Here is an 18,949-nt window from a genome sequence, read left to right as displayed (position 1 = left end):
ACAGACTCTAGGTCCATCCACCTCACTATAAATAACTCAATGTCGTTCCTTTCTATGGCTGAGTAATATTCCATGGTATGTATGTGCCACATCTTCTTTATCCATTCATCTGTTGATGGACATTTAGGGTGTTTCCATGACCTCACCAGCCTGGAATTGATCAAGGAAGGTCTGAAGAAACGAACTTCCTTGACTGCGGGCTTCTTGAAGTCTGCGACCTTCATTACTTTTGCGGCCAGCACAGTGTGTGTGGCCAGCTTGTAGTCTGCTGGATGAGGAGAATCAATGCCCACCCCTCGTCTCCACACCCACTGGGCTGCCCGACCCCCTCACCTTCCCCTGAAGCCTCCTTCCTTGCTCTAACCCCAAGGCCACCCTGGCTGCAGCAGCCGTTCCATGACATTGCTTCGTCTTCTCTCCACCCCAGACTCGCACACTTCACTCGCCTGTGAGGTTCTGGCCCAGAAAAAGACTGGCCGAGGCGGCAGCTTCCTGTCCCCTCAACCCCACAAAGAACGGCTCCATCTTTGCTGCTGATGTCTGAGGCCCCGGGTACCATGATCAAGGGGTCTGCATGGGAAATCAAAGTTTTGCAGCAGCAGGGAATACTTTGCCGTCCTTAGTTTGCTGGTTGTAGCAGGTGGACGCTCAGTAGGCAGGGTTTTCCCTGACAGGAAGCTGAGCCGTGACCATGACCGCTGTGGGAAATGTGGCCAGGAAGAGGAAGAAGTGTAACGTCCTGCCCACAGAGGGCAGCCCCACCCTTCCAGGTTCCCACACATACACTTCCTGACAGAGGCCCGCCGGAGGCCGACTGCGCCTTTCACTGGGACACGAGGGGAAACGGCTCGCCCTCGAGCCCATGAGGTCATCTCCCCCCTCCACCCCCGTCAGTCTTATTATAAGACACCCTCCCCTTCCACTCACGAAAACGGGCACACTGAGGAAGGAAACACACTTTTTTCTTTAGACAGAATATCTAGAAAACCAGAATCATACTGAAGGCTCTGTAAAGGTCAATACGGTTCAAGACAAACTCAGCTCATGGATGTTTGCTTCCAATTTCCTATGGTGTCTATGAGTTACTAACAATTCTCTAAATTTCAGAAATATAAGTACTGTTCCCACCCACCTTCCAAAGAGGATGAGGGCTGAATCGGCCACATGCTTCTTTGTAACCCCTTAGGGCTGGTTCTGGGCACACAGGGGGCTCTCAGAAAATGCTGATTGTGTAAATGCACAATGTGATGATATGGTTGTCACCTGCTTAAAGGGCTTTGAGCTACCAGACTAAGAATGGCTTCCGTCTCTGCAGCAGATAGGCGACCTCAGCTCTTACTTCAGGAAGGAGCTATTGGGTGGAGGGTGGGCTGTGTGGAGAATTTCTGCCTGGCTCCTGAGGTTTTCTTCCATCTGGGTGGGCTTCCAAGAGCTCCTGGTCTCTCTTTGACTCCTCACACACATTTCTCTTGGGGGCAGGAATCGGAAATTAGATCGGCAAACACAGGAGGGAAAATCGGGCAGGGGTAGTCTAGCCCTACTCTTTGGCTCCGGTGGCAGAGAGCTATCCACAAGTAGCAAGGTTCTGCTTTACTTCCCAGGAAAGCTCTGCTCCTATGTGGGGAAGGCTGCCCCTCTTCAACCCACTGGTGGGAAGGCTTCTGATGCTGAGTGTAGTATTAGGATGCTCACCTGCCCACAGGTGTAAGATGTGATATCCAAGGTCGATCTTATCAGTAATAAAGGTGGGGGGTTAGTCTCCATCTGCCTTGCTCCTTTGTTTCAAATTCTCAAATTGGTTCAGAACCTGGATGGAAGGAAAGGGTCTTAGTTGCCCTTTGCCCGCAAGCCCCAACATCTGGTGGGTTGGCTCCTGGACATGGCATTTGGGGAGCAAAATGACTCCTGGAGATTGATGCTTCTGGCAGATGCTGTACCAAGTGTGGGCCACTGGTGTTTACCCGGCAATTTACAGCAAATTGTTTTGTGCCAGGGTTGGCTTTTACGGTCGTGCCATTGCTTTTGGGGTCATCTGGTGAGCAGCTTTAAGCTTTATCCCATGTGCAATTTTGACTCTGCCAGCTGACTCAGCTGAAGATGACTTTGCTCACAGGCGAGGGGCTCTTTTAAGAGCATCAGGCCTGCAGGCATCAGGCCTCCCAAGCAGGGCTCAGGCCTCACCCCCTAAGCAGACGGCTGGGTGGCCTCAGCAAGTGTGGGCTTAGCCTAAGGGTCGGAGGCTTTCGGAGGCAGGCAACCACTGCCTGCCCTTGACCCACACAGTGCAGGGTGCTGAAGCAGGTGCACTGAGGCAAAGAGTCAGCGTAGGAAAAGGAGAGTCTGGGTTTACAGGCTTTCCAGATGACAAGACTGGAACAGCGCCGCAAGGCAGCAAGTTCTGCACACACAGCCTGAGGAGACTGAACTTCAAATGAGTAAATGCCGGGCAGATCCAGGCGGCACTAATTGCTCCAATTCTACTCTGCGTTCAAGGCCAAGAGGAAATTGAGGGGGGCAAAATCTGAACTCAGATAGCTCATCCACAGGTTTGAGAGTCTCCCCGCGCTATAGGGCCTCCAGCTGACTTGGGTTCGCTTGGTTCTCTCACTCAGACACCACTGAGATTCTGCTCTGGACTTGGCGATGGACTTTGGATCAAAGTGCTGCATTTAGGGACGATAGCTGTACATAGCTAACTGCTGCAGGGGATGGGAAATAAAACCTATTTTCTAAACTTGGAGGGCATGGAGCCATTGGTGTTTGCAGAGTTCTCAATAAGAGAAACGTGGAGGAAATTCTCAAAATTTTAAGGCAAAGGAAAATGAAAAGAAAATACTGATGCTCTAACCTCATTTCTTTTCTCTAAGTGATAACCACAACCCAAGCTGAATGGCTCTGAACTGGATGCTGTACCAAAACCAACCAAGCGCTACAGCACAGCTCCCCTGTGCCATATGTACGGTCCTCAGTGTTGTAGAGGTCGCACATGGGGAAAAGATTAACGCACGTGTGGTTTCTGCTAATGCTGATAATCACTGAAAAACGTATTTGTAAATTCATATGGAATTTGGATGCTCACATACACAAGCAGGTCTTGGTGTTTAGAGATGTTCATTCACTATCAAAGGCATCTCTTCTCTATCCGCCCTAAGAGTAGAGAAAACGTGCTCAGACTTGCCCATCTAAGAAGATGTTCCCTTGACTTTCCCTGTGTCCTCCTCCTCCAGCTGTAGGTCTCTTCTCCTCAAAGGTAAAAAATCACAAATGGCTTATCTGTACTTCTCTTCATTTCTTCCCCAAGTCACTCCAATCTAGTTCTCCCCTCACCCTCCTCAACCACCCAAACAGCTCTCTGTAGTTTAATGCTTCCTAATCCCACTGCCATTTATCGGTCTCTTTCTCCTACAACTTCTTGACAGCATCCGACACTTGTGACTGCTCCCTTCTTCTTGAAGCACTGTCCTCCCCTGGGGACCATGATCTCTGATTATCTGGTTTCCCTCCTACATATATTGATATCCTTTTTCAGTTTCCTTTGCAGGACCATCCAATCACCGACTTTACCTTTGGCCCAAACATCTGAGCAACAGACCAGTACATCCAAGTGACTATTTGATATCTCAGCTTTGAGATTTCACAGGAAACTGAATGCTACTGCCATGTGCATGGATATACCAGCCAGAAATTCTGGAACCATCCTCTCCACCTTTGCTCCAGATGGTCAAACCATTACTACTTCCAGTTCTTGTTTTTTTTTTAACTTCTTAACCCTCTCAAACGGCACTTGCTTTCCTCTATCTCTACCCTCTGCTCGTCTTTCATTTGTACTAGTATAATGTTCATCCTGGAGGGTATAGGACTGTCGCACCACAAACTTTTCAAATTGTAAATCTGATGTCAGCCCACTTTTACCCCATCAACTGAAAGCTCTTCCATGCTTTTCATTTCTTCCAGGACAATGATCAAATCTTTGACACGGCCTCCAACTCCTCACAGGTCTAGTCCCTGCCTCCTTGCTCACCTTACCAGCCTCTGTAGCACTACAGTCTCACTGCTCTTCTCTAAGTTCCTCTAGGGAGTCGTGGTGTCTCCACATTGCTCGTCTGCCATGAACGACCTCCCCCCACAGCTACTACTGATCTGTGAGAGCTCTCTACAACGACCACCTCCTTAAGGCAATGCCTGTATTTTTTTCCTTTCTAGCATTTATAATTTGCAATGATTATTTGGTCTATAGTCATCTCCCCCACTAGTCTACCCTGTAATATTGATGAGGGCGGGGGCCATGTGTTTTTTGCCCATAACAAATCCCTAGAGCCTGGAATAGTGCCTGGCACATAGTACACACTCAATGAGCATTTGTGGGATGAATGAATGAACAGCTATAGTGCATTGGAGACTTTGGTATAATGAGTGTGTATGATATTTCTATCACAGTTGTTGTAATGTTTAAAAACATGCTATTGTTATAATTAGATGCTAAGATTGGATTAAAAGAGTAGCTGGTAATTATAAAAACATTCCCATGGGAAAATATGATCTACGTTATGACCCCCACTTTATTATACGGATTCTTCAAAGAGAGCATTGTGGTGAAATGTGGGCTGCCTACATTGATCTCTTATTTAGATTTAAGATTCACTTCGTCTGTGCCCCTAGAAATCCTACCAATATTGCTGAACAGAGACATAAAGCTCAGGAAGTTTAACAGATGGCTAAGCATCTCATTGCAGCTTAGTATTCATTCTAAGATTAAAACCTAGGTTAAAATATATTAAAAACTGTTAAATGTGTATTTTATTAAAAACACAGCAACCGGAATAAAGAAGAGGCAATGGCGCCTTCTCATGCCTAACCCTTAATATACGGCAAAAAAGATTCTCACACTTAAAAACAAAATAAATTTGTTTATTTAATTATTTATTTTTTGGTTGCACGGGGGCTTTCTCAACTTGCAGCGAGCGGGGGCTACTCTTCGTTGAGGTGCGTGGGCTTCTCATTGCGGTGGCTTCTCTTGTTGTGGAGCACGGGATCTAGGTGCGCAGGCTTCAGTAGTTGCGGCACGTGGGCTCAGTAGTTGTGGCTCGCGGGCTCTAGAGCGCAGGCTCAGTAGTTGTGGCGCACGGACTTAGTTGCTCCGCGGCATGTGGGATCTTCCCGGACCAGGGCTTGAACCCATGTCCCCTGCATTGGCAGGCGGATTCTTAACCACTGCGCCACCAGGGAAGTCCGATTCTCATATTTATTTTCTCCTCTACATCAAAGTAAGGTAAGGCTACTATCCCTTATTGTGGCACCTTCATTTATATATGCAATTTTATAAGAATCTGTTTAATATATTGGTTTATAAAATTATTAATATTGTCCTTTTTTTCATGGGTTTATTATCTATTTTCTCAGAAATGAAAGGTGATACATATAGACTGACTTCCAGTTTACAATTAATTGGTATTCAGAGATGTCTGATTTTAAAAACTGCAATATCAATGTTAACCTAATATGATAAAGCCCAGGTTTTCAAGCCATATTTAAAAGGCACATAAATGTTTTTTTTTTCTTTTTTAACATTTTTATTGGAGTATAATTGCTTTACAATGGTGTGTTAGTTTCTGCTTTATAACAAAGTGAATCAGTTATACATATACATATGTTCCCATATCTATCCCCTCTTGCGTCTCCCTTCCTCCCACCCTCCTTATCCCACCCCTCTAGGTGGTCACAAAGCACCGAGCTGATCTCCCTGTGCTATGCAACTGCTTCCCACTAGCTATCTATTTTACATTTGGTAGTGTATGTATGTCCATATATACACTACCACTCTCTCACTTCATCCCAGCTTACCCATCCCCCTCCCCATGTCCTCAAGTCCATTCTCTATCCATTCTCTAGTAGGTCTGCATCTTTATTCCCGTCTTGCCCCTAGGTTCTTCATAACCTTTTTTTTTTTTTTTTAGATTCCATATATATGTGTTAGCATAAAGGCACGTAAATGTTTTGTTTTTAATTCATATATTCATACATTTGCTCATGGATGGTTAGAACAGATTCCCAAGAAAGCCTCAACACTTGGCAGTTGGAAATAACCATCTGCTACAGCAAAACCTTCGTTATTTGTAATTCTACCCTGAAACTGAACCCTATAAAATTGTAGAACTCTCTATTAGATTGGCGCATAACCTTAAACTGGAGAAGGGCCAACATTTCTCTCTCTCTTTTAAAAAGAGTATGTGGGTTAATTACAAGGCGCTGATTGATCGGGATTAGTCTTTAACCCTGTCTGCACAGAAGTAATTCCTACCACTTCCATCCATTAGACTGGGTCAAGATGGGTAATTCAGGCTGAACCTAAAATAAAAACTTTTGTTTACTATGGCATCCGAAGTTAGCATGGATTATTTTTGTTAAGAAATAATTCTTGTTTATCAATGGCATAAGGAGTTCGATGTCTCTATGCTCATTTTATAGAATTATTAAAGCTTGTTCAAGCAGTGCTCAATTTAGGTGTTCACTGGAAGCAGATTTTAAATATTTGACTAGAAAAAGTGAGAAAACATATTTACCTTTTCTGGGGCCCCATTTGCTCTCTAAGTACCAGATAATACTCATACCAACATTTAAGGGGTCACAAATACTATTTACATTAAAGACAAGGGAACACACTGAAAAGACCTTGAAAGGCTTCCCTCTTTACTCTTGCTGAGAACATGTGATATTAGACTTTTAAATTAATGAACAGTTGACTTGCTAGATTTTCTAGCTAATGGGATTTGGGCAATCTCAGAGAGATGCAGCTTTAACCAGGTCACCTCCTTCTTGAGGTGACCTTCCTTTCACCTCCCAATGGTCTAAACCTCCCCCTTGATGCCACTGGAGGTATATCCCTTCCCTCCTTCCTCTTCTGCTGTGGTTGTTGAAGGCTCCCAAATCTGGCAGTGCCAGAAATCTGTTCTTGTTTCTGCAGACAGCAAGGAAGTGAGCAAAGAAATACAACTCTTATAGATAATTTAAAATGGTTGTAGCTACCACTATCAATAAAATAGTATAAAAGATAGTATTACAACTCACCATATTAGAGATTAACCAGGATAATATATTTTGCCTCAAGTTAAATGGAAAACAGACTGTTCAGACATGCGTTTTCAGAATTTCTTTCCCAATAAAGACAACATTCTACACAAGGGGTAGTCAGATGTTGTGGACACAGGTGGGTCTCCTCACCTTGTGTCTGTGTATATCAGAAAGTGGCCTATCTCATGAAGATGCCCTGGAAGGGATGATGTATGAACTGAATCCAGAAGAACAAATAAGAATAAATAGGTGTCAGCCAGCCTGGAGTTTCGGGATGAGGTTAGGAGCAGGTATAGGGTGTGCTACGTGCAAAGACCCAGGGTGCCTATTTGGGGAACTGTAAGCGATGTAGTGAGGTAGTAAGTGGGGTGTGTGTGTGTGTGTGTGTGTGTGTGTGTGTGTGTGTGTGTGTGTAGGAGGTGTAAAGAGGGAGAGAAATAAGAGACAAGACTATAGAGGTAAACAGGAATCAGGCCATGAAGAGCCTTATATATCTTAACAGAGTTTGACTTTATCCTGAAGCGTGACAAGGTTTTGAAGGGTTCAAAGTTGAGCGGTACCATGATCAGATCTGTGTTTTGAAAAGAAGACACTAAATGAAGTTGGTAAGTGGATTGGAGGAAATAAGAATGCAAGTAGGCAGATGAAGACCAGCTGAAAAAGAGATGATGGTCGCCTGGATAAAGGCAACTGGAGTGGGGATGCCTGTGGCTTGGGAACTGATTCCCTGGGGTTGGGTGTGAGGGGAGACAGCAGTCAGGAGGAGCTCAGGTCTGCGATGCAGGTGACACGGGGCTCACAGGGGTGTGTGCAGAGGAAGAGAGGCGTTTTGGTCGTGGGCTGGTGGGTTGTTCAGGGAAATGATGAGTCCCCCATTTTCAGACATTTACACTACCCTGTATTTTTCCCCCCATTATAATGAATCCTCTGAAAACATTTTTGTACATGTATTATGTTAGCGCCTTTATATTGCATTAGTCGCTCCTTCAGATTAGAATCTATCTCCCCCATCTCTGCTTCTCACACTGCAGTGGTTCAATAAGTGTTTATCTCATGATATCCTTGGGATAAATTCCCAGGAAGAGCACTGCAGGATCAAAGAGGAAGACTTTGATAATTCTTACTATATACGGTCAGATTTTGTCCAAAAAGGTCAAGTATTTTTACTTCGTCAGCAATAATGCATGAGTATATCTCTTTTTCCTATAACCTTTCTCAGATCTGGCCTTTGACTTTCATTTACTTGGTAGGTGTAAAATTCATTTTAAAATTTGTTGATGTTGAATATACAAATTTAATTTTCTATTTGTTTTATTTTGGGTGAAATAGCTGAATGTTTCCTTGAACCACTTATTTAATTATAATCTGATATTGTGCTCACATTTATATAAATTCATCTGTGTTATCAAGTCTCTAATTTTTGCTATGCATATTTTCTCATTTTGTTGCTTTCACTGTTTTAGTTTTAAAAGGTTTTAAATTTTATGTAAATACATTTTCCCATCTTTCCCTTTTCAATGTTCATTTCTTTTTTTTTTTAATTCTTTAAAATTTAAAAAAAAATTTTTTTTTTTTTGGCTGCATTGGGTCTTCGTTGCTGCGCACGGGCTTTCTCTAGCGGTGTCGAGCAGGGGCTACTCTTCATTGCGGTGCGTGGGCTTCTCATTGCGGTGGCTTCCCTTGTTGCAGAGCACGGGCTCTAGGCACGTGGGCTTCAGTAGTTGCAGCATGCGGGCTCAGTCGTTATGGCTCACGGGCTCTAGAGCACAGGCTCAGTAGTTGTGGCACAAGGGCTTAGTTGCTCCATGGCATGTGGGATCTTCCCGGACCAGGGATCAAACCTGTGTCCCCTGCATTGGCAGGCGGATTCTTAACCACTGCACTGCCCGAGAAGTCCCACAATGTTCATTTTTTCAACAAAAATTTCCCCTTTGTAGCTGGAACTGTGCTACTCCAAATCCATAATTCTTCAATTCACTGAGAGTTTGTTGAGCTATACACATTGTTTATGGTATGTGGTCTGAATCTTAGACATTTTTTTCTTTCATATTATATCCTGTGGTTAATAATTTTCCTAGTTTTTACTCGATTCATCTATATTTTATAGGTTTTTTATTATGATATCTGCAAGAAATATTTCTGTAGGCTCATTTTTGCTATTTAATTTTATCACCTTAGATTTAAATTATCCTTGTGCTTAATCTTCCACTAAGGAAAATACGTTTTATCATTATAGACAAGAGGCTAAAATAAAACTATCTCAGAAAGGGTGTACACCAGCACCATGCCAGGTGCTTTACATAAAATCAGTCTGAAGAATAAGTAGTATCACACCTTTATGAGTGTAATATCATATACACTCATATTATATTATAAGTAATATTACATCTCATTCCTTTACAGATGAGGAAACTGGGGCTCAGGAGGGCTGAACAATTTGCGCAGGATCATATAGCTAGTAAGCGGCTGAGAACCTAGTTAAACCTAGAGTGTCACCAAAGTTAAACAGAATACAGATGAATTTTCCATAAAAAAGAAAGGGGATAAAAGACCCTCAAATATGTTAGAAAGATGAAACACTGAAAGATGAGGTTGTGGGGTAGGACCTCCCTTCTCCTAAGCACCCCCCCACCTGGAAAGCATGAGAGACAGAAGAAAAGAGCAAGAACACAGGAGTGTTCTGCGTGAGCATATGCATCGGAGACAGTGCAGGTGGTGAAAGCACGCGCTGCAGTGTCTGAAAGATTCGGTGGGAGTCCTGCTTCTGCCCTTCAGGCAAGTTCCAGAGCGTGTAATGGAACATGGAATGAAGGCGGCAAGCATGAGCGAGAAGCGCTTCCCTGGTGGCGCAGTGGTTGAGAGTCCGCCTGCCGATGCAGGGGACACGGGTTCGTGCCCCGGTCTGGGAAGATCCCACGTGCCGCGGAGCGGCTGGGCCCGTGAGCCATGGCCGCTGAGCCTGCGCATCCGGAGCCTGTGCTCTGCAACGGGAGAGGCCACAACAGTGAGAGGCCCGCGTACCGCCAAAAAAAAAAGAATGAGCGAGAAGAGCTGCCAGGAGCTGTTATCACTGGGTGGCACCTGGGAAATCACAAAGCACCTGCAAATCACCTGCCCCGCACTGCCTGCGGGCACATGATAAGCTCCCCAAACGGTGCCCGAGATTATTACACGTCTCAGCCAGGCCACGTCATCAACTCATACAAAAGTTTTTCGGGTTTACATTTTCAAACAGGAAACAGTTCCCAATTTGTGTGTACCTTTCCTAGGAAAGGCGTGAGGCGTAATCTGGCATCATGCAATTTGAAATACAAGTGAAACCCAGGTGCCATAAATGCAGTTCTATAATAATCTGTAACAAGAACTTGTTTCCTTTCTTTTCTTTTTTTAAGTTGAAGTGTAGTTGATTTACAATGTTATGTTAGTTGCAGGTGTACAGCAAAGTGATTCAGTTGTACATATATATATGCTTTTTCAGATTCTTTTACATTATAGCTTATTACAAGATATTGAATATAGTTCCCTGTGCTATACAGTAGGTCCTTGTTGGTTATTTTACATATAGTAGCGTGTATACGTTAATCCCAAACTCCTAATTTATCCCTCCCCCACCCTTTCCCCTTTGGTAACCACAAGTTTGTTTTCTGTGTCTGTGGGTCTGTTTCTGTTTTGTAACAAGAGCTTGAACCCAACCATCTCCCCACTCCTCATTTCGGTGGTTTTCATTCTCAGAGGAGCTTCTATAACTTGCTGGTAGCAAGCTGATGCTGGGGAAGTCGGGGGAAGAGGGCTTGGCCTCTGAGATCATTAGTTCTGTCATTGTTATTAAGTAACATAGCGGTTACTCAATTTCCTCAAGAGATGAGGACTTCTGCCTAACTGAACTTTCTGATCACTTCAGGGTTAACAATAAAAAACTCTTTTAAGTCTTGTTAATTTTTTTCTAAGTTATACAGGTTCCCATTAATTAATTATATTAAATTAATATAATTTAACCTTCCTCTGATGATTCAGACTCTTGCTCTGCCTCTGGGTCAACTCCACAAGGCGCGTAGCGCCAGACTCTGGGAGGAGAAGATGGTGAAGTGGTTTAACAAGGACTGATCACATAACACGGCTCTGAAGGTTTATCTTTTCTCCTTAAATAAATCCCTCATGTCTAACTAGTTTGTGTTTGCGGTGGGGAGGGAGGGTTTCTTCTAGAAACTGAGTTTAGAAAGAAAATAGTACATTAAGGGCTTTGGCTTACCTAAACTTCACTCGAGTACAGGTGAGTATATGCCTTCAACGAGAGTCTAGTGCCCTGAGAAGTGTTTCTGAATATATTTCAGCATCTAGTAGCAAGCATTGGCTAGAGACAGGCAGAAGAAAAGCAACCTTGTCTAGCAGGCTCTTCATCTAAACACTGACCAGGATGGGGGGCTGAGTTAGCCACAGCTCTGCAGAGGTCACAGATTACACAGAATGTTTACAAATAACGCAGTACTAGATAGATGTGCATATGCTTGAAGATAAAAGGATCTTTTAGTAGAATGGCCCTTACCTTCACAGTGGTTTTGGAACTTGTATCCATGATGATTTGCCCTTTTGAAGAGGATGCTAAAGCTTAATTTTCTATGGCAAAAGGACTGCAGACAAATGCCAAAATTCTATTCCCAGACCTAAATTATATAATCAGCAATGCAGCATTCAAACTGCACATCAAATAGTCTCGCTTTCTGGCAGACTATGAAAAAAATCAGTTTCAGCGTTTGAAGTAGGCATCTGTTTATGTAATGCAAGCAACCACGACTGCCAAACACAATAATTAAATGCTTTAACAAGTGAGAAATCTTGCCAGAATATGTAATTTGAGGGGGAAAATAAGCAGAGAGTTGATATGTAGCAGAAAATGCTGAATTATTTATTTCCTACTAGTTAGAAGCAGACACTCATACTGTGAGCCTACCTGCAGAAATATTAAAAGAGAAAGGAGAGCAGCAGAGGGGACCAGTTACCTTCCTTTTTATCCATCAATGTGCTCTTTCCTCCTACCTAAACTAAAAACATGAGGAGTTCTCACCCCCCTTTCACTATAATCTTACCTATGTGGAAATGAAATTAAACATCTACAAAGAAACAATAAATAATCCTAGTTTTCTCTTTGCATTCTTTGAATTATCAACTAAAAATGTAGTCACTTTGAGCTGTGCCTCTATTTCTCTTCTGGAGAGGGTAGACTGTGATTTCCTGAGTCCATGATACGGAAGTGCTTTTGTGTCATTTGCTTCTGTGAAAAAAAAAGAAGTTAGGGCTTCCGTGGTGGCGCAGTGGTTGAGAGTCTGCCTGCCGATGCAGGGGACACGGGTTCGTGCCCCGGTCCGGGAGGATCCCACGTGCTGCGGAGCGGCTGGGCCCGTGAGCCGTGGCCGCTGAGCCTGTGCGTCCGGAGCCTGTGCTCCGTGGTGGGAGAGGCCACAACAGTGAGAGGCCCACATATCGCAAAAAAAAAAAGGAGTGGTACACCTACTCATCTTTAAAAATTTCTTCTAATTCTAAAGTCTTTGATACGATTTCTATCATAACATTCAAAGGAAAAAAATCATAGTACAGTAACAAATAGCTGAAGATACTGTGCCTCAATGCTTTAATAGTACTTAAAATAATAATTGAAAACTTCCCTTGATATGTCTTATACATTATAGTTAACTTAATGTATGTATGTTATATGTTTACTATGTACATTTACTACATATATTTATATATTAAATAGTTTATACTAATTATATTACACATGTGTCAAAGCAATAATGACTTAAAATTTTCTGTATTCTCTTTTCACGTCAAGGTTAGTATTTGTGAAATACAGGCTTAATTTAAAATAGGTTTATAATTAAAATGAGCGACTAATTAGATCTTTTCAAAGAATTCAACTTCTAAGACGACTGTAAAGTCATCCTTAATTGTGATGTTCACTCATCTCCACGAACAAGCAATATAAATGTCTACTGGTTTCCCCCAGGAACTTCAAGGAACAAAGGGGAAAGCAGAGGAGGCAGCAACAATTTCTAGAACTTGTATAGTACTACAGAGCACCTCGTGGCATTGATTTATTCATGTGGACAGCTCTGGAATTGGGCTCTAATTTTCTCCATGGTATAGAGAGAACCCAAGCAGAGACCATCCTTGCACCACTTATAAAAGGTGAGGCAGTGAAGAGAGGAAGCCTTCTGGTCACATGCCTTTTTCCCATTATTTAAATAGTGGTTCCTCAATAACATCTTCTCATCTTTCGTGTGCCCTAGAGGGTAATTTCTTTAATGTCAGGGATCCCGTTGGTGCAAGGGACCATTAGATCCTGACTCGCCTATTGAAAAGCCTCCTAATTATTTACAATAGCCAAGACATGGGAAGAACCCAAGTGCTTATCAACAGACGATTGGTTTAAGAAGTGTGAGATATATATATATATATATATATATATATATATATATATATATATATGCAATGGAATATTACTCGGCCACCAAAAAGAATGAAATACTGCCATTTGCAGCAACATGGACAGACCTAGAGAAGATCATACTAAGTGAAGTAAGACAGAGAATATTATATTATATCACTTATATGTGGAAATAGAATAGAAATATTATATGATATCATTTATATGTGGAATCTAAAATATAATACAAATGAATCTATATACAAAACAAAAACAGACTCACAGACATAGAAAATAATCAATAATCTTATGGTTACCAAAGGGGAAAGGGAGGGAGCGGGGGATAAATTAGGAGTATGGAATTAACAGATACAAACTACTACACCTAAAATAGATAAGCAACAAAGATTTACTATATAGCGCAGGGAACTATATTCAATATCTTGTAATAACCTATAATGGAAAATAATCTGAAAAATATATATGTAACTGAATCACTTTGCTGTATACCTGAAACTAACAAACACTGTAAATCAACTATACTTCAATTAAAAAAGAAAAAGAAAAAGCTCTTAACTGGTTACCCCCTTTCCACTCTTATCTGTAATTCATTCTTTACCCCAAAGAGCAAACCTTCAAAAAACTAAGCTGGATTACATCACTCCCCTGCTTAAAACCTGTAAGTATGTTCCCACTGCAGTTAGAATAAAAGTCGGACTCCTCAACGCCGCCTGCAACCCCGCGCACGATACAGCCCTCACCTGCCTCTCCAGCCCCGTCTCATTGCCCCACTCATCGTTGCTCACCAGCCTCTTACACATTCTGGCTTTCATTCTTTCACTCATTCTCTCATTTTTGTCCCAACTTCAGGATCAGCCTTCGTGCCAATGAAAACCCACTCTCTTAAGCGTCCCTTGTTCTCTTCATTCACAGCATTCACCGCAATGTGTAATTATACACTTAACGATGGTCTTTACAATGATCTTTCAGCTCCACTAGCTCCAGGCTTCCTGCAGGTACTTCCAAGGTAACCACAGTATCCTCAACACCCACTACAGTGTCTGGCACATGGAGCCCATCCTTAAGTGCTGGCTGCGTGGAAGCCTGAGCAAGTGAGGCGTGGAGGACTCCTGACTTGACAAACTCCTCAGCGGTCTGCGGCTTTGGTTCCTTCTTACCCATAACGGCTCTGCCCTTTATTCTTTAAAGGAGCATGCTTTAGGATGGGGAAGACGCAGCAACATAGGAGCTGTAACATTATGCCATTTGCCTTGGCCAAATGGACGACTCTTGGGGGTCAACAATAAAAAGGCCACTTAGCTATGAATGCTGTGTGATCCAGGGTTTCCCCAACAATCCTAGGATAATTAGGGAACCCAAAAGTTTGCTGAATGAACCCAAAAATGTGAAAACATTTTTTATAACCTTTAGGTCTAGGGATGACAGGTTGCACAACTCCAGAGGGCCCCATTCCTGGTGGAGTGTGCGGAGCTGGTCTGTGTAGCTGTACTTGGTGGCCCTGCTCAGTTCCTTAATGTTGCCTCTCTGGACTATTCTTCCAGCTTTTATATATATTTATATATATATATATATATATTTTTTTTTTTTTTTTGCGGTACATGGGCCTCTCACTGCTGTGGCCTCTCCCGCCGCGGAGCACATGCTCCGGACGCACAGGCTCAGCGTCCATGGCTCACGGGCCCAGCCGCTCCGCGGCATGTGGGATCCTCCCGGACTGGGGCACGAACCCGTGTCCCCTGCATCGGCAGGCGGACTCTCAATCACTGCGCCACCAGGGAAGCCCTATTCTTCCAGGTTTATGCTTTGCTCCTGGGCTTATTCTTTGTTAAGAACCTAATATTCATCTTACACAAGTCTTTAAAAATATGACTAAATGGATCATATTCCTTATAAAGTTAAAGAAATAAAAGTCAGTGAGAGGCTATGAAAAGTGAAGCTACTTAAGTCAATCTTTTTAGTAGAAGAACACCACCAACATTACTGATTTTTGAAAAATGATTCCTCATTGCTTATTTACTTTGAAAACATAAGCACATGTGAAAATATTATATAAATTTTTTTTCTTGATGGTTTTTCTTGATACTCCTATTAAAATCCATGGGGTTTATAAAGAAAAATAAACATCTATTTCATTGAAGGAGCAGGGATAAAAATTAATAAAGCCACATCTTTCCTTCAATACAAAAATCCCTTAGTAATCTCAGGAATGGCTTCAAAAGGAAATTAGAAATACATTTCAAGGTCAAAATCTGGGTTAGCGTTATGTCAACATGGAGAACACCTTTGGTAAGAACCTGACTGTGTGTAAGAATCATTGTTTACAGTTCCTACTGCCAAAGGATCTAAATGAATAGTTCAAGTCACTCTGACATCAAGTATTGAAAGTAATTTAGGTAAAAATTTCCCCCAAAGAACATCTCATGATTTTCCATGTTAGCTAAAGAGTTAATTCTCCCCTTAGAGTGAAGCCTTGTGGATTCGAGCAGAAGTAATTACAAGGGAGTCAGGCATCAAAGTAGGTCAGAGAATGCCCTCTGTAGGAACACAAATACCATCTCAGATGCCTCTTCAGCCCTCACCTGCCCAGGCCAAAGTCATATTTTCTTCCGCTTCGCCCCTACTCATTTTGTACAATACAGACACATCCCAGCTCTCTACAATTATGAGCCTTGCGGATGCCCGCCCGCCTCTACTTGAGGGCTAGCTCTAAGTCAGGGACCTCCCTTTGTCTCTCCTGAATCCACAGTGTAGCCATGCAAATGTTTGACTTAGAAAAAAGAACGTCGGTACTTGCGGTGATCTTATTTTAGCCATCCGACAATGCTAGGTGGGGGAGGAACAGAGAAGCCCTGAGAAGAAGGCTTAAGTTAAAATGTTTAAAAGTAAATTAGGATCAACAACTGCTTTGAGTCATCACTGCCATAAAATAAAAAGATTACTGCCAGATGCATAAAATATATTGGTCACAATAACTTGGCTCTCCTTTTACTTACATTTAAGGTCAATTAAGACATTATGCTTTGCGTTACTTTGTACAGAACAGGAGGACTGGAGAAACTATGGATTTTGTAGCACCAGAAGACTAAAACAGTTTTCCAGAAATGAATCAAAATTTAAGTAAATGAAAGAAACACAAGGTTTTAAACCTCTACTGCACTCTTCTCCCAAAATAATCAACATATTTTCAGGATGACACATAAAGCATTCTGATTTTAAAGTCCTTTGTCCGAGTGTTTCAGGTCAGACCTGATTGGGAACACTGCCCCCCAGCTGACAAGAATGCCGAGCTCTCACTTGGTCATGAGAGCCAGCAAGACTCCGTGGAAACCAGTGAGTCCCAACGGATCAAAGAAGAGGTCAGCACTCAACAATTGCCTCCAACAATCCCGAAATAGAAACTATGCTCAATACAGGTACAACTGCTCAAATGGACCGTTCAATTTTATTGTAGAAGAACTCAAAATATCACCCCCCAAACCCAGAAATGTATAAAGGGAACTTCTGGCTCTCAGAGAAAACCACAATTTCTTCTTTGGAACTCGACTACTGGGAGTTGAAAAATAGTTGAGGGAGCCGTAAAGAACCAAATCATTTTGCACTTTGTCTAGAAGGTGTCCTGGTGTTTAATGCTCCCATGATACTTTTTTATTTTGTTCTCAGAAAAGTTACAGGAAGGGCAGCCAGTGCTTTACGTCCTTTCTTGGCAGGTACAGATAGCAGTGAGGTGCACGTTCAGTCCTTGCAGAAGCACCAGGACACAGCAGCACGTGGGCACAGGGAGCCTTTCCCGACGCATAGAAAAACTCTCACACCTGACAACAGCCAGCTGAAAAAAACAGCAAGTACGCTTTCAGAATCCATCTTCCCTTTCATATTCCTGGAAGGACCTATTTGTATACAAGTATTTTAGCCACTCTTGTACACAAGTCAATCTTCAAATACTTCTGCTCTTTATGTCTCTTTAGACACACATCTCAAAAATAGACAAGAGGTCTTAAAACCTTTTAGTATCTGCTGATAGAGAAATCTTTTCAAGGGACAGGTAGCACTCGACAACAATACATAGTATTTTTACTTGTTATTGTTGGTGGATTTAACATCACCTTGAGCTCTAAAGGAGGGTCAATTCTGCTTCTCACCACTTCCTATCTTTCCATACATGTGAATCCTATCTTTCCATACATCTGAATTCGGTTTCCCTAAATGTTCCCAAGCAGCGTACGCTCCTTACACAAAAGAAAACAATGTGATCTTAGGGTCATTTTAATGCAGGAAAATATTTCTGTTTCAGTTAATAAAACATATTGTTTAGACACATCTGTTGCAAATAGGAAAAACTAGACTGCTATGAACAAGGAAAATGAATGATACTGTGGGAGGTTGTCGCTGGAAACTGTGCTTCAAACTACTCTTTCCCAAGATACTTTATAATGTTAGATTGTGTGTTACAAGACGTCTCCTCTGCCCAACCCCCATTTTAGTGCTGCAATAAGACAACATATTGCTGTCTCTTATAAGTTTGCTGAAAACACAAAGACTTGACTGAACAGATAATAGAAACAAGTAGCCTTCTTAGGCTTCAAAGACTAGGTATCCATAAAGTCGATGGGTGGAAATCCTTTTTGAAAGTCATGTCTACAGCCATTCAAGATTTTGAAAGTCTGATGTTGGGATGCTAGAAACTTGAAATCTTAGTAGTTAGGTGACCAAAGGTGATACAAACCCAGCCCTAATATATGTTTGAACAGGCCCAATTTTCATGTTGTAAGATTTGAATGGTTGGCATTCCCAGCTCTAAACAGACTAATATAGCAAATCAATTTTTAAAAGTCCATCTTTCTTATTGCTCATCAGTTTAAAACAATATGTGTGTGTGTGTATCTATATACATACAACCTTTGTGGAAAAACTAAAGAATTTTATAAATGCAGTTGGTATACTGGGCTGGAAGACAAGACACCTTGCTTCTAGTTCAGTCTCTGGCACAAACTTGCCGCGCAAATTTGGTGGTGATGCCAACCTTCTCTGTGCCTCAGTTTCCTCATAAGCAACGTGAGGTATTTAGGACTAGATCTTTTTGGTGTCTAAAATTAACACCTAGGTATGGCTGAGGTGAGCACAGAGATGGGTGGAGACACCAGGCGTACTGGTTATCTGGAGGGTAGAATTCTACCCCAAGCAGAGAAGAAGGGCACTTCCGGAATAGGCAAGATGACAAACAGATGTTATAGGTCAGCAGCAAATGGACCAACAGAGCAGAGGGGGTATGGGATGGAGAACTAACACGAGATTCTGCTGGACAGAGCCAGACAAAAGAAGCCCTTGAAGGGGAAAGCCAGTGTTATCCTGTGGTGACCTCAGCTTGTTGAGAGGAAGGCCAAGTTTACCTTTGTTCTTAAACTTTTTACTCTTGGCAATATTCCAATCTGAATATCTTGC

The 18,949-nt window shown here is 42.4% G+C and overlaps 1 protein-coding gene across 3 annotated transcripts in view; it reads right to left on the bottom strand.

Annotated features, from left to right (window-relative positions):
- PLEKHG1 (pleckstrin homology and RhoGEF domain containing G1) overlaps positions 1 to 18,949 on the bottom strand; it is a 223,313-nt gene that overhangs the window by 131,764 nt on the left and 72,600 nt on the right. For 2 of the 3 annotated variants that reach the window (XM_060283667.2, XM_060283669.1), the window contains exon 1: positions 11,612 to 11,631. The exons of the other annotated variant lie outside the window; for it this stretch is intronic. The gene's annotated coding sequence lies outside the window, so the exon portion shown is untranslated. Of the gene's footprint in view, positions 1 to 11,611; positions 11,632 to 18,949 lie in introns of those variants that run through there. 3 annotated transcript variants of the gene reach the window in all.

This window comes from Globicephala melas, chromosome 14, assembly GCF_963455315.2.
Source record: "Globicephala melas chromosome 14, mGloMel1.2, whole genome shotgun sequence".
Lineage (NCBI taxonomy): Eukaryota > Metazoa > Chordata > Mammalia > Artiodactyla > Delphinidae > Globicephala > Globicephala melas.
This window is presented reverse-complemented; position numbering and strand designations above follow the sequence as displayed.